Source organism: Sturnira hondurensis, unplaced genomic scaffold (genome assembly GCF_014824575.4).
Source record: "Sturnira hondurensis isolate 20B ecotype Veracruz unplaced genomic scaffold, ASM1482457v3 Scaffold0004136, whole genome shotgun sequence".
Classification (NCBI taxonomy): Eukaryota; Metazoa; Chordata; class Mammalia; order Chiroptera; family Phyllostomidae; genus Sturnira; species Sturnira hondurensis.
The window spans coordinates 6416476-6441858 of NW_028076767.1; the positions used below are offsets into that span (position 1 = coordinate 6416476).

The 25383-nt window shown below is 43.4% G+C and overlaps 1 protein-coding gene across 4 annotated transcripts in view; it reads right to left on the reverse strand.

The window, feature by feature from the left end:
* Window positions 1-24878, reverse strand: part of SPATS2L (spermatogenesis associated serine rich 2 like) — a 164498-nt gene extending 139620 nt beyond the window's left edge. The window contains exons 1-2 of one of the 4 annotated variants that reach the window (XM_037043680.1): window positions 24782-24878; window positions 3253-3302 (exon numbers count right to left, since the gene is read on the reverse strand). The gene's annotated coding sequence lies outside the window, so the exon portion shown is untranslated. Of the gene's footprint in view, window positions 1-3252; window positions 3303-24450; window positions 24745-24781 lie in introns of those variants that run through there. The other 3 variants (XM_037043677.1, XM_037043679.1, XM_037043678.1) reach the window with 3 other exon arrangements.
* Window positions 24879-25383: the final 505 nt, after the last annotated feature.

Consider the following 25383-nt stretch of genomic DNA (forward strand, 5'->3'; position numbering starts at 1 on the left):
CTGTTGATAGACATTTTGAATGTTTTGAATCTGAGATGATCACAAACAAGGCGGCTAAGAACATTTTACCTGTTTATGGATACACATGAGTATACATTTCTCTCAAACACGCACGCATGCAAATGCACTCTTGTGCAGGTAAGTGGAATTGCTGGGTCTCATCTAACTTAGTTTAAAAAAAATCCTAAGTGAAGGTAATTCTAGCGCATCTCTCAGCAATCAATTTTAATATTAACTAACTCTTCTGTAGCCATGAGCTCATTAAATTACTAGATTTATCTTTCCCCAGACTTTCACTTCTGGCACAGTCATTAAATTTGTACCATGACATTAAATACATTTAACTGTGTTAAAAATACTTTGAAAATTTCCAATGAATTTATTGAAGCCAAATGCCCCAAATCTCCGCCCCTCACATTTTTTAACATATTGCAAGAACATTTTCCTTTATAGGAGGGCCAGCTTAGGCTGAGAGAACAAAATCTTCATTCAAAATTTAAAGCAATTTTGCAGCAAAAAGTTCCAAGTTAACACTCACATTGATCAAGCATGAAAAGTCAAAAATGTTAATCCTGTAGCCAAACTGAGGAGTAGAAATACAAATAATAAAGATTAATTCCAACCTCAGAGTCTCCATTGTTCTATTACAGTCATGAGTGCCCTGCAAAGGGACTACATAAATGGGACAGCCTTAGGTGACAACATGTGGCACCAGGGAAACCCATTCAGAGGTCTTCCATTGTCTCATTGACAATAAACTTAATAACTAACACTCATTAAAGAGTTCTCTGCATATTAGCGCATATATACAATGCTGTTTTAATCCTCAGAACAGTCCTATGAGTAGGAACAATTATTCTCTCCATTTTCAAAAGGAAACTGAGGTGCAGAGAGGGAAAAAGTAATTGACCAAGGTCCCCCGGCTGTAAGTAGCCGAGCTGGGATCAGAACCAAGCTTCCTGGTGCTTCGGTTCATGCTCGACTGTACTGCCTGGTGACCTGTTAGTTCTGTCATTGTCATTGTCGGCTTTGTTATTATTTTGATAACAACAAGAATAGCTCTTTAAAACCAGAGCAAAAGTATGAACCATAAGGGAAAAAAAACTATGTACATTTGTTTTCATTTACGGAAATTTTACGAAAATGATTGTAACCAAGCAGCTCTAATTCTACGAGAACTAATTAAGAAATGAATTAAGGGATTCAATGGATACCCAAATTAGTCATTAGGGCTCAAAGATCTGGAGTTCTGGTCTAAATCCAGCTTTGGCACTTGCATCCAAAATAAACATGACCAGATAAGGACCACAGCTCGTGATTAAAGAGGATTTATATAGCTTATGCGCCCACATGGGAGAGGCCTCTTCCTAATTGAATTCGGACACCTCTTCGGTTATTGTGAGTTTCATTTGCCATCTCATCACTCTTTTGTAACTGCTGGCATTAGGGTTATGCTGAGCCAGAAACCATTGCAATCAGTGATGTCTGCAGAGTGAGCATAAAAAGATAAAAGAAAAGCCTTTGAACTGTAATTAAAAAATTCCTTAAGTGTGCTCACATGTTTGAGACTAGTACTGACTCTACTAACTGGCAAGGTGAGTTACAGAATAGACATCCAATGTCACTGTTCTGGGATGAGCAACCAGTCAGTGTCGTGTTTCAACACACAATTAGAGTAATCTTTTGCAGGCCAAAACATTCCTGCTTCCCACCTCTAATATGATTAGTGACAGACAGCTGGAGGCATGTCATTCTCCTGAAAAAATATGATCAGAATTGTTTTCAACTGGTACTTCTTTCCACCAAGCTGTTTGTTGCCTTCCAGCAGAATAATCAGAGTTTCTGATTATTTGGTATGTTCCAAGAAAACAGGAATTGATTGTGCCCTTGCATGTCTGATAGGAGAAGGCTGCCAAAATGTACAATGTAAACAGTAACTCTTCGGTTGCCTAACAGAAAGAAAAACTAAAAATTGTGTGTGTTTGTGTGTGTGTGTGTGTGTGTGTGTGTGTGTGGCGGGGGTGGGGGACTGGGGGAGAATGTCAGCCAGGAGTTGCTGTAATAATTCTCTTTGAACAACAATAAAGACAATGTTTTCATGGTGATTCATGTTTCAGATATGAGGAAATAAAATATTCTATTCATGGAAAACAACCAACTCCCACCAACATTAATAGCGCTTTTCAAAAAGTTAGTCACCTTACTAGTAAAATTTCAGGGCTAGGGAAAAAGAATCAGGTTTAGGTTAAACACTCATGGAAATATCCAGGTGAAGTGACACCTCATTAATTTTGGACTATCTCAATTTGATATCTGTAGTCATTTGACAAGGTCTGAACCAGAGATGATCTTTTCACAATGAATATACAGCTTGCTAAGCAAAAGTTCTGGAGGGAAAATAACAGAAGATTTCGGGAAAATACAATGAACCAAAAATAACACGCTTCCTGTCCAGCAAATGCTTTTGATGAACCCCTTCAGATACCAGTTACTGGTAAGAACAATAAGTACCATTTAATTGAAAGTCAATCTGTACAGTTCACTTCATATACATGAGGTACAAACATCCCAACAACTCTGCAAGATGGGTAAAATTATCCCCACCTTAGAGAGGCGGAAACTGAGGCTCAGAGAAGCAGGTGACATGCACAACTGCACAATTACTAGGCAGCAAAAGTAGGAGGCAAAGCCAGTCCGGTTGTCTTGCTCAGATGCCTATGTCCTTCCATTCCCACCCAACACTGAGTGAGCCCTAAAGACCACAAGTTCAGTGGAGCGAGGTTCACTCGCTCCTAGGTTCACTGGAGCGAGCTCTGCAACAACAGAACAACAGCAAAAATGGCAATCATGGAGAGGAGGCAGAGGCAGGCACTCTGGCTCCATAGCCCGCTGCTCTGAACCGTAATCCCTTAATTCTTTCTACATCACAAGGACATCTGTAAAATACTTTTTTTACGTGGTACTTTGAAGTATTTTTCATGCATAAAACTACCCTAAAAACCCACAGAAATGTTGACATAGTGGAGAAGGGGGATGTAAGTGAGGCAGAAGTGCCTTGTGTCCACTGCCCCTCCCTGGTGCTCCACTACAGTGACCTCAGTCCCCACACCTATAAACAAGAACTCTGGTGTGGGGACCCTGAGAGGCTGACAAAGGCTGTGACAGGCTCTCGGAGTCAGCTTCAGGTGCAAGGACAGCTGGCCATGTGCACCGGAAGAGGCTACGGAGAAGGGAAGGATCACCTCTGCTTACCTGGAAATCCACGGAGATACTGGGGAAAGCAGGCTGGGTTCTGGAGTGCTCTAGGAAAAAGGAAATGCGGGAGGTCAGGTCTCACATGTAGCAGTCACACTACCCACTTGCATTCTACCCACACCTGACTACAGGTTCTGGCGTCAGGCAGACACGGCCTTCGTCCTTATTCACACCAACAGCTATGTGGGTAGAGTAACCTTCTCTGTGCCTCAGTTCACTCAGTTGTGCATGGAAGATAATACCTTCCTCACAGAGTTGCTGAGAGGGATGAATAATATGTAAGTTGTGAATGAATGCAGCACACAATAATGGTATTTTAATAACAGCAATAGCTAATACTTGTTGCTTGCTTGGAAAGTGCCTAGCATTATTCTAGAGTGTCAAATAGACTAACTCTTCAATACTCTGAGATAGGCACTCTTACCATTGGCATTTTGCAGATGTAAAAAATGAGGCACCTAAGGGTCAAGTCACCTGTCTCACCAAAGTATACAGTGGATCGTGGATTCTGCCTGTGACCATCTGGCCCAAGAGCCTAGATTCTAAACCATGATTGATATCCTGTCCAATTTATTACAAATAAGTGTTAGATATTATCACTATTGTTGTTATAATATTCCTTTTCCAAGAGATAGCCTAAAATATATAACCACACAGCCCCTCTTGGGCATAGGGACAGGTGCCAGAATCACGAGTAAGCCAACCAATCGCTCACTAAGTCAACAATGGCTTCATGTGTTCCCCGAAGTTGTCTGTGTATCAGCTGGTCTATTAAGCACTGTGTGGGGCTTCAAATGCTCTGTTCACCAGTCCTGTGGAGTCAGATCAACCTCCATGAAGCAGACGGGACAATGACAAGGAGGGAGTGTACTGGAAAGGATGGGGCAGGACCTCAGGACACTGGATGCTGTGCCTGGCTATGGCACCAGCTCTCTGGGTGACCTTCTCCAGTCAGCTGACCTCTCTGGATTTCATCTTTAAATGAGAGGACTGACCTAGACGCTCTTAAGCCCTGAGCTTCTAGTCTACAATTCTATTCTGATACTTTTGATCAGACTAACGTTTCTTCCCGACAGTTCATTTTTGAGAGGATAGATTGGAACCCTTCATTTCTCTAACAAACTATGAACACAGCGCCAGGCATCCTAAACAGTGCCCAGGATATCAGTGGAAGGCCCGGTCTTTGCTCTGTAATTAGCTCTGTGAGCACAAGGAAGTCTGCCACAGGAAAGGCTGGCAATCAGAAGACCAGGGGAGAGGGTAGCCTGGAGGACAACTGTGCATGCCCGTGTGCCCAATGGGAACCCTGGGAGTGGCCATCCAAATTCAGTATGGACCCCCAATCCAGGGTTCTGGTGTCCCTCATTCTGATGCCCAGCAGTCTGGGGGAGGAGTGCCATGCCAGATAGTGGGACAGATGAGAATGTCCATGAAAAAGAAGGCAGAAACCAGGCAACAAGCAAGATGCTTGGGCTGAAGGTCAGATTTGTTTTCTAAAAGTAACAGCACTGTACGCAACAATTCAGAGATGAGAGCTCAGCGGGCACATAACTAGGTGACTTTCTTCGCCTTAATAAAGTATACTACTGGCCATTTTGGTAGCAATCTTTTCTTATGTGTGTGCGAGAGAGAGTACACACGAGCCTGCACCTTTGAGAAATATTTACTTTGACACAAGATGCTAGTAACTATTTGAAAATCAGTTCATCACACTTAGATATATTTACTTTCACAGAAACTCCTTAGAGGGGAATAATTCAATGAGTGTAATACTTCCCTTAAAAAGAAATTGATTTTAAAAATATGTTTTTCAAACTTTTGACAAAAACAATTTTCTGATTTTTTTATGAACTACAAAAAGCAAATATTGTGTTGGCAATGTCATAAATAATACAAGTTGTCAGATGAGATATTAAACTTGTATAGATTTAATTTTTAATAAAGACTTTTAAACATACCCCAAAATATCCATCAATTTTTGATGTGGAGAGAGTAGCATTTTGATAAATCCCACAATAGAAGTCAGCACAAGATGTCTATGGTTCTTAGAGAGGCAATGATGGTGTTCTTTATGAATGGTTACATATTTGCAGCATGTAATTTTAGAGGGCACGGAATGGTAGAGATATAAAAATATATTATTTTGACAGGTATTCAGGTAATGGACTTAGGCACTGTCTCTCCTATGTCTCTATTGAAGGACCTTGTGCATGGGAGTCTCTAGAGAATTTGGTCCCCAAATTAGCTCAGAAAGAAATTCCAAAACTGTTTTGAGCAGTGGCAACACTATTGGAGTACACGCATAAACTTCAAAGATGGTAATTCTGAGAAACAGTACTCTCTTGGATATATAAATCATGGTTTGCTTAAGCCTGGAAAAAATAATTAAAATTTTAGTAGCGATTATATCTGAGATGAAGAATTATGGGTGATCCTTTTCTTCTTTATAATTTTCTCTGCTTACCAAACTTCTTATAATAAGCTTGTGCTACTTTAACAATTTGAAACAATTGTTTTTTTCAATCTTATGATGTATTATGGAAGATCGCCTGATATACAAAGTTAAAAGGCTTTGGAACCAGACAAACTTGGGTTCACATCGCAGCCGGTACTCTTTCTAGCTTGGTACCTTCACAGAAGGTACTCAGCAGCCAGGTGGCACAAAAAACGGAAATAACAACACAAGCCTTTAAGCATCATTTTGCCTATTAAGTGCTTAGCACAGAGTAGAAGCCCAATAAATGATAGTCCCTCTTCTATTCACAGTACACACACAGGGAAGGGAAGTTAGGCTTTTCTGGGAACAGTAAGTAAACTCCACAGTGTTTATAAACTGATGCTTCAGGCCATTTGTTTATAGAAACAAATGAGGTTTTGACAGGTAGCTTTCAGAAATCTTCCAGCAGTTAAAAGTTCAGCAAAAGAGGAAGTAGGGATCGGCTCTGCCCCATTCTCCTTCCCATCACAGTTATTAGATGCCCACAGTTGAGACTCCTGGATTCACTTGTGCCTGCCACCACGCTGCGCATTCAGACGTCCTCGGCCAGGCTGGCAGTCAGAAGAAGGATTAAAGCAGACCCTGTGAGCACAGCTGCCGAGATCAAGATCTTTCCACGGCGTCATTCCTTATGACGGACGAAGGGGAGCAAAGTAAATTATGAGATTGCTTAAATGAGGGGTGAGGGGCAAGTTACAAATTCTCTGGCTTTTCTTTTTTTTTTTATGGTAGCCATGTTGATATTCTCACCCTATTCAGCCAAAGGTAGTTCAGTCAGTGAGGTCTGAGATAAAATACATGTACTCAACAAAACATGGCTGTCGGGGATAAGTCGCCCTCGGTTGTATGTTGCCGAACCTTGACTACAGCAAGAAATATTGATTTAAGTGCCTTTCATATCAAGCCAGGCATTTGTTGACATATCAAATGAAAAGTATCAAAACCACGAAAAGCTTGCTATATAGGTCAAATCCCATTTTAGCTCACTCCAAGGGACTGTCCAGTCTTTTGCATCGTAATTGTGTGCTAATGATGCTTGCCCGAATCACAGATAACAGGAATTTTCATTATGAAGGGATTTGCTACATAAATGAATACTGGTATAGATTTTTATGTAGTACTGTTTATTGTAAAAAGTACAGCAAAAAAATCATTACAAATTTAACATCTCCCTCCTCCCAAGTCTGGAGGTGTATCTCGCTTTCTCTGGAAAGTATGTAATGTCGTCTCCTTTTCAATGTCTGGTTAATCTTTGCTCCTCTCACAGGGCCTAGTACAGAGCAGACCCTCCAGAAATAGTTGATGAAGAAATGAGCTGAATGACATGTGGTACTAGAGCAAATGAGGGAAATTCAGAATAGTTTCCAGAGCAGGAGATATAAATTTGAGAAAATGAGTCAAAGTGAGAGTGGGCCTCCTCAGGGAATCCGGGGCCCCGCCGGCCTTCCCTTGGCTCCAGATTGCTGAGTGATCACCATGGAGGCTTGTCTAGGGTGTCCAGCACGCAGCGCGCACACTCCCACCTCTGGGAAACGCTGCGGAGACGTTCCAATCATTAACTAAGTGAAACACCTGCGGAGGGGTGCCACGGAACAGCCCAAGCTAGAGTGCCGCCGAGCAAACTGCGTCCTGCTCTTCAGATTGAGAGAAAGTAACTGCGTGGAAGCCATAAAGGGTGGGAAGGTTGGCCCACAGCAGCCCAGGGGAAGGGGGTGCGTGTGGCCCCAGGCTGGGGAGTTACTGTGTGGCGGCCAGGCTCAGAGGCAGTTTCTGAGCCCCTACTGATGCAGCCAGGCCTGGGGGAAAGGAAAGAGAGACTTCCGAAAAGCTTTTCCAGAGGCCACCCAGTGTCGAAATTCCTAACTTCTGCTCCTCTTGCCGTCTCCGCTCCAGCAACATGATTCTTTAACAACCAAAGAGTTTCCTTTAATTTTTTGTAATTCAAACTTTTGAAAATATATTTTCTACCTGATAGTCTTTCTCTGGAATTTTTTTTTGAAAGCTACAATAATGCATCAAATACAAAAGTTTTGCTTCTGTCTTGGAAAAACATCATGCCTAGTTTTATAAAGGTCTTCACTGTGTTCAAAAGAACCACCTGTTCATGCCAAGGGGCCCCTTCCCGCACCAGAGAAATAGCCATGGGAGTGAGCTGTGAGAGACTCCAAGCTAGCCAGGGGTCTCCAGGGCAGAGAAGGCACCTGTCCCATTATCTCTGGACAAAGTACAAACAAAGAGTTAGGAGAGTCTGGTGAGGTTAGCCCCAGGACTGGTGCAGTTTTACATATATTTTACAAGTATTCCCATTATTCATCTGACAATATTTTAAATGGTAAATCAGCTTCTCCTCAAGAGGGATAACCTGTGGCCATTAATTAATGACTGATCATAAAAGCACTTTTGAGTTAGCCAAGTGGTTTGCTCAATACACTCAATCCTCCATATGACCTTTGACTATGCAGTCGTCACTATCTCCACGCGAGAGCTGAGGGAGCACAGCTCAGAGACAGCAAAGCACTCTGCCCAGCATTTGACTAAGCAATGGGGCCACATCTGGAATCCCATCTCGTATCCAATTATCTGCTCACAGTTCTAATTACTCACTAGTTGTGTGGAGAGCCCACATTTAACCTGGGGGGCACTCCCCACCTGCAACACTACCATAGGGACATACCCTCAACAGGTCAAGTTGGTGGTCATGTTCTACCAAGATCCTAAACCTTTTTTAGTTATTGGGCTATGAATGACACTGTCCCTCCCTTGCAAGAACTGAAATGACTAGAAATGACTGAAGAAAACTAGAAGAATTCAAAGGCAAGAATGCATAAGCTCAAGGGCTATAAAAATTCAAGGACTTAATAACCAAAGATAGCTTTCCTGACTAGACAACAGTTGGTTAGAAACTGTGCAACAGAGTTCCTCTTGGACATGAAATATTACATACTAGGGTTTTTAAAAAAGATTTTTTAATATTTATTTTTAGAGAGAAGGGAAGGGGAAAAGAGAAGGAGAAAAAAATTGATGTGAGAGAGAAACATCAATTCCTCTTCCACATACCCCAGGACCAAACCTGCAAACCAGGCACGTGCCGTGACTGAAATCAAACTGGTGGCCTTTTGCTCTGCGGTCTGTTGCCCAACCAACTGGGCCACACTAGGGTTTTTTTCTTTCATGTTTACTAAGAACTAAAACCTATAAAATGACAAACCAGGACTCCCCTGTTCAAAGACACACCCTCAACTGTTCCTTGTTCAAAGAAACTGTGTGTTATGTACCAACGGGCCATACCCATCTCATTATCTTCATATTAATTATTCAATTTTCCTACAAAACTGATTGCCATACTGTACGCTGTAAGTCAGATTTGAGAGCTGCTGAGATAAATGTTCTGAATGGCTGACTTCTTAAAGACAACCTGTCGATTCACCAAATAATTCTTTAGGGGTTATTCCCAGTACTCTCCATGTCTCCCCTATACCCATACTTAGACCTACAGCAATTATTACAGCTCTTTTCTGGTGTATCATCATCTTACAGCTAAGACTAAAGATTTTTCCTTTTGACCCCTGACATAAAAGTAGTGAAACTTACAATTCCTTTCGACAGTGTCAATTTGCTCTGGCTGGTATTAGTGTTTAATTTCTATATTGATTTATGTGAAATTCTCTAATTCCTAGGGAGATAAGTAATTCTGGCTTAGTTCATACAACTAAAACAATGATGACTTTTGTACTATTGACTAGATAAATATTTTCTTCCCTGAGGTTTGCTTTCATTGTGTTTTATTTCCTTTGGTTAACACCTTATTTTAATGAGGCCTAATTCCAAAACATGTAAGAACATACGCACACAAGAGGTACTATACTGAGTAAGCCAAGAGTTCAGCCAAGTGTCCTATCTTTTAAGTGGCACGAAGTGACATATTTGTAAAAAGCACAATGGTAACTATTCATTCCTCCAGCCTTAAAAAGATAGGCATGGATGGCATGCCAGAGTGGAAAAGCATAAGCTTTGAAACCAGACAGCTGGCTTCAAATACCCTTTCTGCGACCACTACCCGTGACCTTGGGCAATCTGCTTCTCTCTTCTCAGAGCTTTTTACATCTGAAAAACTGGGGTAACAGATTCACCTCAGCAGAGTTGTGGAAGAATTAAATGAGAATTCTGCTGTAAAAAGACCTACCAAATACCCTGGCACATTAGTAGACACTAAAGAATTGCTAGGGTTTTTTTTCTGCCTCTCTACAAAATGCCATTAGTAATTCATTTTGAATCTGTTGTCTATGTACAAAAAATAATGTAAAGGATATTAACTGTGGTGCTCTTTATGATAGCAAGGAACTGGAAATGGTGTAAGCAGAGGGAAATGATTACATTATAGTCATACACTGAAATGTATGCAGTCATTCCAAATATTTTTCAAATTGTATTTTATAACAAGGGAAATTGCTATCTTAGAATTTGAGTGAGGAAAACAGACAAGAAAACCCATATGCTAATAGGAGCTCCCATTTACTGAGCACATACTTTGAGCCATGCAGCATGTTCTACACTTTGCCTGCATAATCTTATTCTTAACAATAACCCTACTAGATGCATACTGGTATTATCACCATTTCACAGAAGTAGAAACTGAAGTTTTGACCATTTAGGTGATTTACAGTCACTGCATAAGTAGCATAGGCAGGATTGGAATCTCAAAGTGTTTGATTGCAAAGCACTTCTAACTACTATCTGTCGCTGATTCTTCAGTGCAGACTCCCTATGTCCACCGTGAAGCCAGTTCAAACACAAGTGGATACACACACACACACTTACAATACACATACATGCATATCTGGAAGGAATATACGCCAGATGCTAACAATGATGGTCTCTGGGTGGTGCAATTTTAGCTGACTTTTCATTATTTTTATCCTTTTCAGTATCTTTTCCAAATTCAATGAGTGTGCATTATTTTTACAACTGGAAAATTTTGTTTTCAAAGAAGAAAATGTGTGAGAAACTTTGTGAAACACACAGTATTGCACAAATACTAGTGTTTTTATAGATTTAAATTCTTCGGTGCTATAGTCTTTTAATTTATTTTTTCCATTGGGTCCAAAGTAAAAAAAAACATATATATAACCTATTTTGTACATGAATACAACAAAATATAGTACAAAAAGCACCATATGTATGTCTGACAGACATCTGATGGTAACATAAAAAGTCAAAGAATTTGTGTGAAGGGAAAAAATGTTCTTTTCAAATAATACAGAATTTTCCATTTAGAGAAAACATTAGTCTGTTAGTGACATGATGCCATCAGCACAGTCTCTGTCACGGTCATGTTAGTGATACTGTCACGGAGCTATTTACATAGACGCCAGCCCACTGTTTGGCCATGCCTCAGCCTGATTACCGCCTGTCAGGGGCAGGGGGTGTGGATGTAATGACGGGCTGGGGTGACACCTGAGGAGCAATCTCCTGTCATGGCGCCCATTCGTTTTCAGAGCAATGATTTTGCAAAAAGAACTGAGTGATGTATGAAAAGCGGTTCCTTTGAGCCAAACGAGTTCATGTAGATTGAGATGATAAGTGAGATATGAATTTATTTCAGAAAATTATTTTTAAATAAATTAAAAATCAGGTTATTTAGATATGCTTTTCAGTGAATGTGTCAAAACAAAGATTAATGCAATCTAAGCTACTCCAAATTAATCTCATGTCACATCACAGTAGAGGATCTATGATTGGCAATGAGTATATCAACAATGATAGCTTTACTAAGACTTTTTGTTTTCCTTTTCATTGACACTATTTAAGAAAATTATACAGGTTTCAGGGGCACAGCTCTACAACACATCATCTGGACACTGTACTGTGTGTCCCCTAGCCCAAGCCAAGTCTCCGTCCACCCCCATTTACTGTGCCTCCCCCCTCCTCCACCTCCCCTCACCCGCCGCAGTAGGCAATCACCACACTGTTGCCGTGTCCATGAGTTTTTTCTCTTTTTTTCCCTTTTTTGCTCAGTTCCTCTACCTTCCCACCCAGCCCTCCCTGACCACCCCCAACAGCGGTCAGCCTGCTCACCATCTATGAACTAAGGTATTTGAGCAAATCTTTCCTGACTATGTCCTTTTACACAACCTGGAGACAAGAAAATAAACACAAGTAAAAGATTTACAAACTAGTTTTTTTTAAAAGACTAACAAAATTCATATATTGATGTCAAGAAGTCTCCTCTAGAAAGTCAAAGGGCTCTATCTCTTGCCTGCGTTGTGAACAGCATTTCCTCAACGACAGAGAAGTACCATTCTCAAATGTGTAACTGTGAACTGGATTTTTAAAAATTAGAATCCAAAAATATCTCGATAGGAAAAATAATTTGACAGAAAGAGACAAAACGTAACAAGAACAAGGTTCACATAATTAACTGCACAAGGACAGAACAAGGCAGATTTGGCTTGGTAGCAGCTGGGAAGAAAAAGACTAGGAGATTTTATTTGCTTTTGGATATAAACTAACAATGTGCTGCCCTTGACTAAAATGGAGGCCAACACAATATTCAACTGGATGAACAAAAGAAGGGTACCCTGCCCGAGGGAGCTAACAGCAGCCCTGGGTTTTCTACCGCTTGGGGAACTCAGGATTGCATTCAGGTTGCCTCCCTTTTAAAACGGCACAGGCCAGGTGGTGGTGAGTGACCAGGAGTGTTAACAGGCCCAATGGGAAATCCGTTGAAAGAACTGGGACCGTGAGAGTCTGAGAAGAGAAGACTTTGAGTAGGACCACCATAGCTATGGTCAGGTGTTTGGAGCGCCTCCACAGAGAAGGTGCATGCCTATTCTGTGGCTCCCCAAAGGGTGATGGAGGAAAACAGCAAGGGAGCTGCAGGAAAGCAGATTGCAAAATTGTTGCCCTCCTGTGCTTGGTAATTGGTCCAACCACAAATGAGACAAGGTCCCCATCAAAAGGGGCTTAAGATATGGGAGTCCTTGCCAGCAGAATTGCTCAGCATCACAAAATTAGGAATTCCTGGTTCCTGGCAGGGTTCAAACGGCAGCTGGCCGACTGGGATACAGTGGAAGGGATTCCTGCATTTAGGGGGCAATCTTAGACCACGGCACTCACTGTCCCTCTCCAATGCCCATACTCTGTGCTTCTGATTTCCTATCAGTAACTTTCACAAAGACACTCCTAGTACGTCTGTGTAAGCAGTTTCTGAATATGCCTTGCCTTAATAGATGAGAAATAGCTGTGAACTGAAATGCAATCCAGAAGAGTCCAGAAGTGAAATTCTACCAAAGTTTGGAAATTATAAATTAATGTTGCCACGGTAACCTTAGTTGATATCATCCATTACTGCTGAAGCAGTTCTTGCTCTGGGACTGGCAGAACAATACATTGAGTTTATATATTCAGTGCCACAAACCAGCACTAAATATTCGTTTTAATGCTTTTAGTTTTAATTTTTGATGCAGTAGATTAACATTTCTCCTTGCGTGGTCACAGTGTTAATACGGCCCTGCACGGGGGCTATAGCATTATAGCGGGGAAGTCCCTGGCAGCCAGCACAAGAGCTGAATCCAGGCCGCCATTCAGACTTCACGGGGCACGTCAATGAGGAAGGACAAAGACCTTCCAGATCAGGACATTAGCAGGCACAGTTGCCAGCATAACACCTTCCACTTTCCCCTTTACAAATTATAGGACTGCCCATGTTCCTGTGAAAAATACTAGTTGATCAGAAGTGGCAAGATGTCAGATCAGACATCTCACCGCTGTTTATGGCACTTCAATAAATGGGTTTTCTCCCTTATGCATTAGCAATCCCTGTAATATACGAAAGTCGGCCCACACTGAGAACAATATTGCCTCCAATCAAAACCATTCTTCCTTAGCACACTAAAGCTTTCTCCCCCTTCTTGTAAGCAACAAAAGCTACAACAAAAGAACTTCCCAAACACCCACAGTCACAGAAAGAATGGCTCCCACGAAATAAGTGTGAAATCTGTCCCCGGTGTCTAATTTGTATCTGAATCTTCCTTTTCAGGTTATTTTAGTGACTTCCTTTCTTTGTAATTTGTCAGCAAAGAATAGAAATACAAGTTTATTTTGATGGCAGTGTACCTGACTATTCAGAGATTCAAAAACTTGCTTTGTTTAGTCTTAAATTATCCTGGCAGAAGATGTAAACATGCCTTTATTCCATGGCCTCATGCTATGTGCATAATCCCAGATGAATATTTTCACGAATGCAAACCACCAGACAAGATGAGCCTTAAGCAAAATGTGAAGGCAACTTCTTCCTGGTCCTTTTTACCCTTGGATGGGTAAGATCTGGGCCCCTTAGCCCAGATTCCTTCGTTTCTTCCTTATCAGTCTCAGGGAAGGGTCTAGAAACTTACTCATTTGAAGGAGCACATGTCTACGTTACCACTTCCACAGCATTTGCAGCTTAGGCTCTGCTGCTGGGCACTTTCCGTCTTGTTTTATTCAGTCATAAGAGAATTGTGACAAATCAAGTAGGTGTTAGTTTCATATCATACGTGAACAAAACTGAGGCTCAGGAAGATTAACCAATTTGCTCAAGTTCATATAAGCCAGCCAATTATGAGTCAAAAACCAGGTCATTCAAGTACCAAATCTGTCCTCTTTGTCTTATAAACTATACTGGTCTTAGGGAAAGGACCAGAATTTTTATAACAGAAGCTTTCCCATATTAGAGAGTGGGAAAGTGAAACTTGATATTTGAGGTGCCCTTTTGAATAGTATAGATTTCTGAAATCACATCGTAAAGGTAACCACCTTTTGTATCCACACGTAAGACTAGCCTTCCCACAGGAGACAAAGAAGTGGATGGATCACAATTTAGAAACGTATCAGCCCCATTCTTGCCCCTCCCCTTTCCCCCAAGTTGCACCTATGGCACAGACAGGATCTAGAGACCGGTGTGGGCAGCCAATGAGCAGACAGTGTCTGGTGTCAGGGATCTAGAACCAGGGAATGGCCAGTATCCAGGCCATTCAATCCCACAAATATCTATTAAATTAGCTAAGTTTCCTGCCCATTGGGGGTAGGCTTGAAGAAGTCTGGGAGAGAACAGCAGGGACTCACCTTAGACTTTGTAGCTCAGAGGCAAGACTACTATCGTAAGAAGGCTTGCAGATACATAGTGGCACACGTACCGAAAGCAATTTGGGATTCCGAAATAAGAACTCAAAGCAGGAACTTGGGAATGTGGCAGACAAACTGGAACCTGGGGCACAAGGTGAAAACTTGGTTACCCAAGAATGAGGCTGACTTATGGCTTCCTAGGTAAATTGTTTGGGCAAGGCAAACTGCACAATAAGTTGGATGGATGGACAGTCACTGAGGGAGCTGGGAGCCTCCTGTATGGGGCCTAAACTGGTTCCCATCCTGCAAGTGGCGGGGGGGGGGGCGGGTGGGAATCACACCAAGGTCATCACCACTTTCTTGGGCCATTTTCTATAGATGTATGACTTTCATACTTTTATTTTTTAGCACAAGAATCTTTCCCTTTAACAGAATCTTATACTAATGCCTAATATGTAAAAGCGAAGAAAAACAATTGCTCGGAGGCAGGGAGGTTGGATTCTTCTCAGAAGCGCAAGGTTCAAGAGAACACTGCACGCAAACAACTGAGAGAGAACCTGCTGAGTCACACGACCTATCAGACTTCACTGGAATCTGATCCCGCTGAACCAACCTTACTCTTGATAGTCATGGTTTCTTCCCCTCACCTCCAGCTTTCTCCCTCCTGGTCCAAAATGATAAACTCTGATTTCCTGTCACTGGTCGGCTTTTCCACTGTGAAAAAGTAAAGCTCTGTGTATCTGGTAGGACCTTTGGATCTTTCTGACAGCCCTTATACCTGTCCTCAAAGACTTTGGGGCCAACTGATGTACAGAACACTCCCCACAGTATCTTAAGGCATATCTAACTACTGCAGAAGCACCTCTGTTGTTCGGCATGTCATTTTGTTTGATGCACAATGGCTGTGGGATGTACATACTGTTGAGGCTCAAGACCTATTAATTCATTAACTTGCTCAGGATTCTAGAGCTAGACAGTGGGGGAGCAGGGACCTAGCCCACTGGGAAGGATCGGTGGCAGGATGGAGACTTCAGAGACACAGGCGTGGCTCTCGGCACTCTGTCTGGTGCCTCACAGGTGGGAGGCTCCCGTGGAATGCAACTCCACTTGACCTTCCTCGCACCCCGTCTCAAATCCTTCCTCTAGCACAGCAGTCTCCCTGCTTCCCACTCCTGACAGTAACTGGGGAGACAGACGATCTCGACTTCAGTACTATGAGCGTTGTGTGCGTGACTCCTGGATGTTGCTTTCACAATCCGTCTCTCTGATTCTGAATCTTATCTAAAGCACTTTATATCTGTGGATTTAAGAAACCGAGCAATTGCTGTTTCTCTATACCTGCAGGGCTGACTTAATCATTCAACAATCCCATGGGCTTGGCTCTGGTAAGATGCATCTCCTGAGGATGAAGAGCTGTTCTGTAACAATGCTTTTTCGTGGACTCTAACGTGAGCCACACAGGTAATTTAAAATACCCTTGTAGTCATGTTTAAAAAATAAAGTAAAAAGAAACACGTGAATTAATTTTAATAATAGATTTTATTTAATCTACTATATCTAAGATATTACTGTTTGAACATGTAACCAATATTAAATTTTACTAATGAGATATGGTACATTCTTTTTTTCATGTCAAGTCTCTGAACCCATGGTGTATTTTATATGTACAGCACATCTCAGTTGGACTAGCCTTATTTCAAGGGCTCGATAGCCAGATGCAGCTAGTGGCCATGGCACTGGTCAGCACAGTTCTACGTCCCCATTCCTCCTCTCATTTCTTTCCTGTAACGACCCAGGTCCTTTAGTAGGGAAGCTACAGGCAGGGGTAGACAGTGGGCACCAGGATCATTAGAGAAGACTTCGATAAATAACCAAAGGGAGGGCCCAGATCACAAAGGAGCTTTTGTGTCGTGCTAGGGAGCTTAGATTTTTATCCTGGAGCAGCAGTCACTCTGCTGAAGGATTTCAAGCAGCAGAGAGTCATGATCAAATTTGCTTTTAGAAAGGCAGCAGTGTGGGGAATGGATTGGAGGCAGGCCAAGCAGAAGGCAGAGAGACCAGTCACAAGGCTATTGCAGTAATCCTGGAGAGGGGTGATGAGGGCCTGAACCACCACAGTGATGGTGGCAACGGTCTAGTGAGGCGAGGGCAGATTCAAGGCAGTTCGAGAAGATACTCTCCACAGGGACTGGTGATCCATGAAACATGCAGAGATTGGGGAAGAGCAAGGAATTTAGAGCAACTCCCAGAGTTTAAACCTGGTGAAGTGGGATTCTCTTAATTCCACTTCACCATTAAGAGAATAATACAGAAGGAATGTGCTGGTGGTGAAAGTGGAGTTTTGAACTAGCTGAATTTAAGATGCCTGGGGCAGCAATCAGAAGAACTCAAGGTTGGAGTTGTAGATTAAGGAATCAATGGCATATAAGTGATAGCAAAAGAAAACAGTAGGTGAATCTCCCCAAGGCAAATGTGAAGAATGAGCAGAGGATTGAAGAGTGAACTCTAGAGGATGCTGCGGTTTGGGAGGAGGAGAGGAATCTAGAGAAGTCTAATACACAGGTCCAGGCAACAGGGAAAAACCAGAAGAGGAATGACTCAGAAAACAGGGGCAAACTTTCAAGGGACAGAGAGAGATCACTGACACCAACGCGGGTCAAGAATTAGAAAAGAATCCTGGACAGTGGGTCTGGCGGTTTGAAGGCTGTTATGAGACAACAGGACTTTAGCGGGCTGGAGAGAAAGAGTAGGTGGGAGAGGAGCAGGTATTGCATAAGGATCTGTCTTTCAAGGAGCTGTCTTCTAAGACCAGGAATGAGATAAAACACAAGGAAGCTTAGAGGGGAGGGGCTAAGGGGATTTTGCTTGTCTTGTCTTCTGTTTTCATAAAAAAAAATAAGACTTACACATGCTCATGAGCTGAGAGAAAAGGTTGGTTGAGACCCTGAAGAAAGACAACGGTTTTTTTTTGTCTTTAATAGTACTATGTATCGTGCATAAAATGACATAAATGCTGAACAGAGTAGAGAGAAGTCATTAGGTTTCTGGAGCTCCAGGTCTGCAGTCTTGGAGTATTACCAATCCTTTCACACACCTTTGGACTTCACCTAAACATCATTCAGGTGAGTCATCACCTGGGAGAGCCACAGGGGTGTTTATAGCCTCTCTGACTGGTTGGTGTCTGGTGTTGAACTGATAGGTAAATATTCTCAATGCCACCATGCATTACCCCACAGGGTAGGGCAAGAAAAGAGCCGAGGGAAGGGGTCAGACACCAAATTCATCTGCCACTTACCAACTCTGCGGATTCAATCAAGTTACGTGACTTCCCTTAGCTTCAGCGTCCCCCTTTTAAAAGGATACATAACCCTAACTTGCAAGATCATGTGAAGTGTGAGATGATCAGTAAGTGTTGACTATCAAGATGATGACTGTATTCACTTTGTTCTGATTTTCTAGGAATTGGGTGTGCTGATAATGAATTAGTGTAGTGCTTTGCAACAATTAGCATCTTGATCCCTAAGGAGAATGGAAGAATCAGTCCTATGTTAAGAAGGGCCCTTGAAAATCCTAATGGCCATCCACTGTTTGGTTCCTTTCTTCACCCACTACATATTCAGTCTCTCCCCTCAAACTGCTTGGGCTTAACACCTGTGCTCCGACTTAACTCCTAACTCAACCTCCTAGGCTTCAGTATTGCTCTTCAGTAGAATGGGGATAATTAGCATACATATATACTTCAAAGCAGTGCTTTGAGGAAGAAAGGAGATAATGCATGTATTTAAATGAGACATTGCCTACGCTTGAATGAATTTAGTTATGAGGGGCTTACTGCCTAATGAAATAGGACAGTCCATTATCCATAACAGGGCTACTTACTTTACACTGACCCTCAATCTGTCTCCCTGAAACTTACACCAATTGGTCCTAGTTCTACAGTCCATGGGTGCAGTTCTACAAAATCAGAATGGAAGTTCTACATAACAGTATGTTTACCCCATTTACTAAGCTCTGGTGGGAACACTGGGCAGTGTCCCATAGACGGCTGGCTCCTCAGGAGCACAATCAGGCAGACATTCCCTATTTACACCACCATGAAAGTTTCAGCCTTCCGTGGTGTTTCCATAATGCAGGAGGCCTTTTTGAGCATTCTAAGCAAGTTGGATGCTACCCAGGAATGCACTGGTAACATTGCTTAAAAGATTTATTTTGTGCTTTATGTCATGGTCAGTTCAGCACTTGGCACCACAAGTAATTACTGCAGGTGTCTGTATATCCTTCAAGTTTCATTATCAAACACTGCAGACCACCAATGCCCTGGAGGGCCCTGGTGTACTACTGATGTTAGAGTCAAAAATGCTAGATCGCCTGCCCTGAGCTGCCCCTGCGCTACCCCGCAATGCCGCCAACCCTATCCTTCCCCCTCCCTTGTGTTTCCAATAATAGCTATTGCAGCCTTACCTAAATCCTTTCAATAATCAGCTCAAACAACTATGACTTTAGGCAGCCCCCACCTGCCTCCAAGAAGGAAATTTTCCCTTCTGAGCTCTCTCAGACCTTTGTTTCTGGGACACATGTTATTTCTCCTGCTTGACTCTAAACTCTATCTTGGCAGAAACAGTGCATTATACAAAATGAGTCTTATTATTAAGTTTAAAGAATTGGATTTTGTCCTGAACACAAGAGAATGGGTGTGGCATCTCTTCCCTACCCCAACTTCATCCTCAGATAGATTCCCCCAGCTAACATATATATATGGAAGTTTTTAAATGAAAAGGTTGGGTAGCCCTGCAATGCAGTACAGGATTTTAGGGCCAATTAGCTCAACTTCTATGCAACTAATAACTCAAGTCTAATTGTTTTTTACATAAACTACTGGCATAAGGCCAGCATGCTTTTATTTTTGCTCACTAATGGGACCCATCACTGCACCTTAAAATAACAACAACCTCCTGAATTCTAACTTACAACTACCAGCTTCCATCAGTATCTCAACTCTGGAATATGCCAGGCCTCAGAATCCTCACAGATGATGAATAAAGATGCTGATTAGAACTACTGAAATGGGAAAAACTCCTCGAAAAATGTCTCCTCCAAGTGCCTCTCTGTCCCTCTGATCCAATATCAAAATCAATTTCTATGTGAACAAATATTTACTGAGGTCATTACTAGGTGTCAAGCTGCAAGCCAGGCTCTGGGGGACACAAGGGTGAGCAGTACACTGGCAATATCAAAGCTCAGCATCTAAAAAAAAGTGATTCTTCTGCTTGATTAATGCTACACACATACTTGTCAAGTGCTTGCCATGCCCAAAGGCCTGTAAATGATTCAAACATGGCATAACAGGTACATCAGTGCCCTCAAGGAACTTGCAATCTACTTGGGAAAGCAAGAATTAGGACTACAACAGTATAAGAGAGCATCTGATGGTCTAAAGAGATGATGCAGACAAAAAGGGCAGAAGACGAGGAAGCCCACGAGGGTAGCATGAATAGGATGTGCAGACTTGAGCTTGTGGTTAAGTCAGAGGGGAAAGGAAAGGCACTCTAAAAGGCAGATGGTGACCACAAGGGTACAAAGTCATCTTCGAAGGCAGTGAGATCCAATGAGTCAGAACAAAGGTTCATGGTGGAGAAATATAAAGTTGGATAGCTAGATCTGGGCAAGACTCTGAGGTACATTAAACCAGGTTGAGAGGTCCGACTTCACACCAAAAGCAATTTTGGGAGGACATGGAAAATATTTTAACTTGTAGAAAGAGCACTAGCTTTAGAATCAGCGAAACCTGAGTCCAACACGGGATTCCCATGAGACAACCTTTGGAGAAGAGTTCTAAGAAGAGTTTTAGGAAGGTGGCTGGCAGAAGTGTGCGCAAGGGGGGACGCTCAATCAGAGAGAGGCCAGGAAGTAGGAGACTATATTGATCCTAGAACACAGTGATGGCTGCAGGCCTGGGCTATGGGGGGGAGGGGGCAGGGAGTGAGGAATACAAAGGGAAGTGGGGGCTGGCTCAGAGAAATGGTCCCAATGGAAGAGTTAATGACTCGATGCCTAGTTTTACTGGGGGGAATGAAAGGGAGAGGAGTCAGGGGTGGATCCTAGGTCTCAAGTCTGGGTGATAAAGAGAATGCTAAGGCCTTCAAGAAAAGGAAAGTCTTTTTGTTGTGAAAGGAAAAGGTATAGCAGAGAACATGAAAAATTAGTCGTCAGGCAGGGGGCCTCTTAGCCTGGCAGCAGGACGTCCACTGTGAAAAGTCTGTTTAACACGTGCATAGTGAGTACTGAGTTTGTGTCAGCAAAGAGATTAATATGATGTAAGGACAGATGACACCGTCACATTGAAGAATTTTTATTAAATAATACTATTAAACAAAAGTAATAGAAGTGCTATAAATAGCAAAGAGAAATCATCTTCACAGACTAATTGTCTTAGATGTGGTAAGTAGCGGATCCTGTCCAGCACGGCAACAGGGAATGCATACACTTCTGTAGAAATTAAACATATGGCCTATTTACATAACAAGCATCACAGCTCCGAATTAGCCACAGATGTGTCAAGGAAATAACACCTTCACAGCAGACAACTTCAAAAAAGGGAAGGAAAAAAAGGTTTGTTTTCCTTCTATAAGTATGTGTACTGGGTTATTAGCTGTTTGTATCGTGAAAATCCTAATTTAATTGTGTGATTACATGTAAGACAGGACAGGGAGAAGGACTTGATTAGCTGAATTATGCACAATCATTCAGAGATCAATAAACAGACTCCATCACTTTGTCATATTCTATTTCTGCCTTCGGGTCCTCTGTCATGTTTATAAAAGCCACTGTTCTGTCTACAAAAATTATAGCAGTCGTATGATTCAATTGTCACAGTCAAATAATAGTAACAGGTCTACAGAAGATGAGTAGGAAAGAAGTACTAAGAAGCAGTGAGTAAGCAGTGCCTATTTAATACATTCAGAACCTACCCCATGCTAATCATATCGAAAGACAGGTGGTAGTAGCTTAGATCTTACCATGAGCAACCTCAACTTCTTCCATCTTATCAAATAATACCAGAAGTTCCTGTCCCAGCTCACCTCACAAGATGCTGATTAAAATTGTGTAAAGGTAGTAGAATGAAGACCATCTAAGTACCTTCAACTTAAATCAATAGTCAGTACAAAAAAGCCATAAATCAATAGTCATTGTTAATGACGGCACAGTTCTGTGATCAGAGACTGAAATTGAAAAAAAACTTGGAACCCAAAATGAGCTGTATCTCAAGATTAACTTCTGGTGAAAAAGTATTTCTATTCATACAGCAAAACTGACCTATGAGCTCTTCTGATTGGCAGCACCACAAGACTGCAATGATGTGCCCTAAGCATTTTCTTCCTCTGATCATTTCAGAGTTGGCAAAGCAGCTTCACAGCCCAAAGATACCTACCCCCAGAAGGACCACATGAAAATCAGTGGGAGCACAGAACTGACCGTGAAGGCTTTCATTAGGGGCCTCTCTAAAACAAAATGAATACAGAAGGAGTATCGATCCTTTTGCTTGTCCAAATAAGTACTAATTAAACCAAATTAAACTAAGTTGATTCCTAGGAAATCACTGAATATTTTCAGAGGCAGGGATTAAAGAAAGAAAATTGCCAATTAATACAGACCTTTCCCAGATGTTGAATTTTTACTATCCTCTTAAATATTCTCTGCATTCAAGTGATTGTATTTTTTATGCAAATTATCTGTGGGGCTAGTCTAGTTTGTGTGTGTCTGTGTGTGTGTTTAAAACCACAAAGATACAGAATTTTATAGGCTTTTTGTTCTGCTGCTCCATAAAAATAGGTTTTTACAAAGCTTGAGTTTCATCCAAAACTCTAATTAGAGACTGCAGCAGTAAATGCCTTGTCCAAATAGAAAATCATTCCGAAAGTTGATTTTTCCCCCAGTTTAAGACCCATCAAATATTATCATATACAGTTATTTTTAAACACTAGCTACTTGACGAAACTGCCCCGATCCACACAACACACTGCTTTCTGGCTAAGTGATACAATTTTATAAGGCCAACGAAATACTTTACCCAGAAGGCAACTTCAGTTTTTATTTTGAGTATTTTTCAAAATAACTGGATTTGTTACTTGAATATTCTTTTTTTTCTAAATAAAGCAACTTTTGACTTCCTATCCTTTTCCCCCCCTGCTATATTGCAATCTTCTTTACTTCTAGAAAACATAATCAGAATAGCCATGAATCATTCCATTAAAACAAACTAAAACGGCGTCATAAAAGGTCACACGCACGACCTGACTCTTTCAAATACTGGCATAAAGCCTCTTCCTCTGCACAGGTTCTAAAATTCCGGAGTCTTTTTTTTTCTTACTTGTGAAGGAAGGAGTAAAAGTTCCTAATGAAACATTTAAGAAATATTTTAAGTAACCATGTGAAACTATTACAGAATATTTTATGTAAAAAAGATGTATTTGAAGTTCACTAGTTCTCAAGTCACCTTTTCTGTAATATACTTAAAGGAAAATGCTGTACAAAAAAAGAACCATTACAGCGTCACGTCTCCAAAACCTCGGCATCCACCGAAATCAGGAATGCTGGGAACTGAAAGCTCATGAAGTTAACAAACACACCAACCCCCCAAGAACAGGAAATCTCCACTCGTGTAGATGGGAGGCTTCGGTCGCATCCCTGTCCAGGTAAAGTCTCAGCCCTTCACCTTCTACGTGTGCATTAAGTACTAACAACCGAATAGAGTGCCAGCGATCAGCAGAGTGCGAGCCAGCAGGAGAGTGCGAGCGAGCCGTGGAGAGAGCGAGACAAACCCTTCCCGGACCTCGGAAACAACCGATGTTCTGAGCTTGGTCCGCTGCATAATCCTGAGCCCCGGCCGCTGCCTGCGGACTCCGGTTCCACCCGCCTAGGCACTACAAAGCGACCGCTTCGTCCTGCGCGGCCAGGTCGCTCAGCTTCTCCTGTCACCTAGCCTGCAACCGAAGCGAGTTCGGGGACACGGGCGGATGCATCCTGCTTCCATCCGCGCCCAGGGGCGCAGGGGCCGCAACTGGGGGCGAGAAGGTCCAGCTGAGGCCGTAGCTCCTCTGCTGGCAGCTGACCGCTGGTGGGAGGGGGTGGGTCACACTCCACTCTGCCAGTAGAAGGGGGCGCTCGCGCGGGAGAGGGCAGATCAGGGACCGTGGCGGATACAGATCCGGGGCGGCGGGTCCACGTCGGAGTACAGCGGCCGCACGCTCGCCCAGGGAGCTCAAACGTGCAGCGGACCTAGAGCCTCCTCAGACCTAGAGCGGGAGGACCGCTCGCCTGCCCGCGGGCCGGATCGTGCCAGCCAGAGAAAGGAAGGACGGCGACCTCCGCGTCCGGTCCTCGCCGCCAGCCGGCTTCGGCACCGAGCTGGGCCACACCCAGCGCCCCTGGAGGCAGCGGGGGGCTGGGCGGCCCGGGCTGCCGAACCTTCGACCGCGACTGAGCCATACTCCTAGCAGCTCAGGCCCCGTCTCGTCCGTCCGACTCCCGAGTCCCTACTCGGCCTCAGAGGGCGGGAAGGGGATCCCAGGCGGTGGTGGCCAGGGTCCCGGGCTTACCTCTGTGCCGATCGCCCGGTACTCTGTCCCGGGCCAGGGACCAGGATCGGGGGCGCGGTCGCTGGGTGCGGGGGGAGGCGCGGAGGTGGCGGCCCCTGTGGCTCGGAGGGCGGGCTGAGAGGGAGCCGCTGCCTGGGCCGCTCTCGAGGTCCGGAGCTCGCCCCGCGCTGCCGGCGCTCGCGGCGGAGGGCGCAGCCTGCTCAGCCCCCGACTGGATTCCTTCACTGACACAACTCCAGGTCGGCCGGCTCCACGCAGGGACACTCCCGCCCCTCGCAGGCTGCCCCCGCCCGCTGGTCCGCCGGCCAGCCCGCCCCTCAGTGTCACTCACCCAGGCGCACACACCCCGAGCCGGCGCCCCTCGCTCCCGCTTGCACACACAGCTCTGCTCACGCCTCTCTCGGGTTTTGTATCCGCTCACACGCACGTTCTGACACAGATCCCTTCCCTCCACACGCCCTCCCTAGCTCCTTTCCCACCCCACTTTCTAGAAGAATCCCCGTACAGCTTCCGCACTTTGCTTGCTTGCCCCACACCAAGGGCCTCGCCTTTCCCCAAACCTCCACCTCACTTAAACTGCTCCATACTGAAAGATTTTGTCTCAACCGACACGTGTTGCAGGAGAGACATCCTCCCGTAGCCAGGAGAATGAACTTTGCTCCCCTGCCCCTCAGCACTGTCTGCAGATGCAAGATACTTTTCCTTTTAGAAGGTACTAATGGTTTCTGGGGCTGAGCCAAGCTCCAAATGTAAACAAAGGGAGCAGATTCCGAAATGATGATGTGAAGTCACGGAAAAAGTACTGGGACTCGGATGTGACCCTAGAAGCCCCGCTGCGCCCCCTCCTTCTGATGCCCCTTCACACTGGGCTTCTGGATACGGGTTGCTCTAAACATATGTAATAACCAACTTCCAGATCGACACACAGGCATC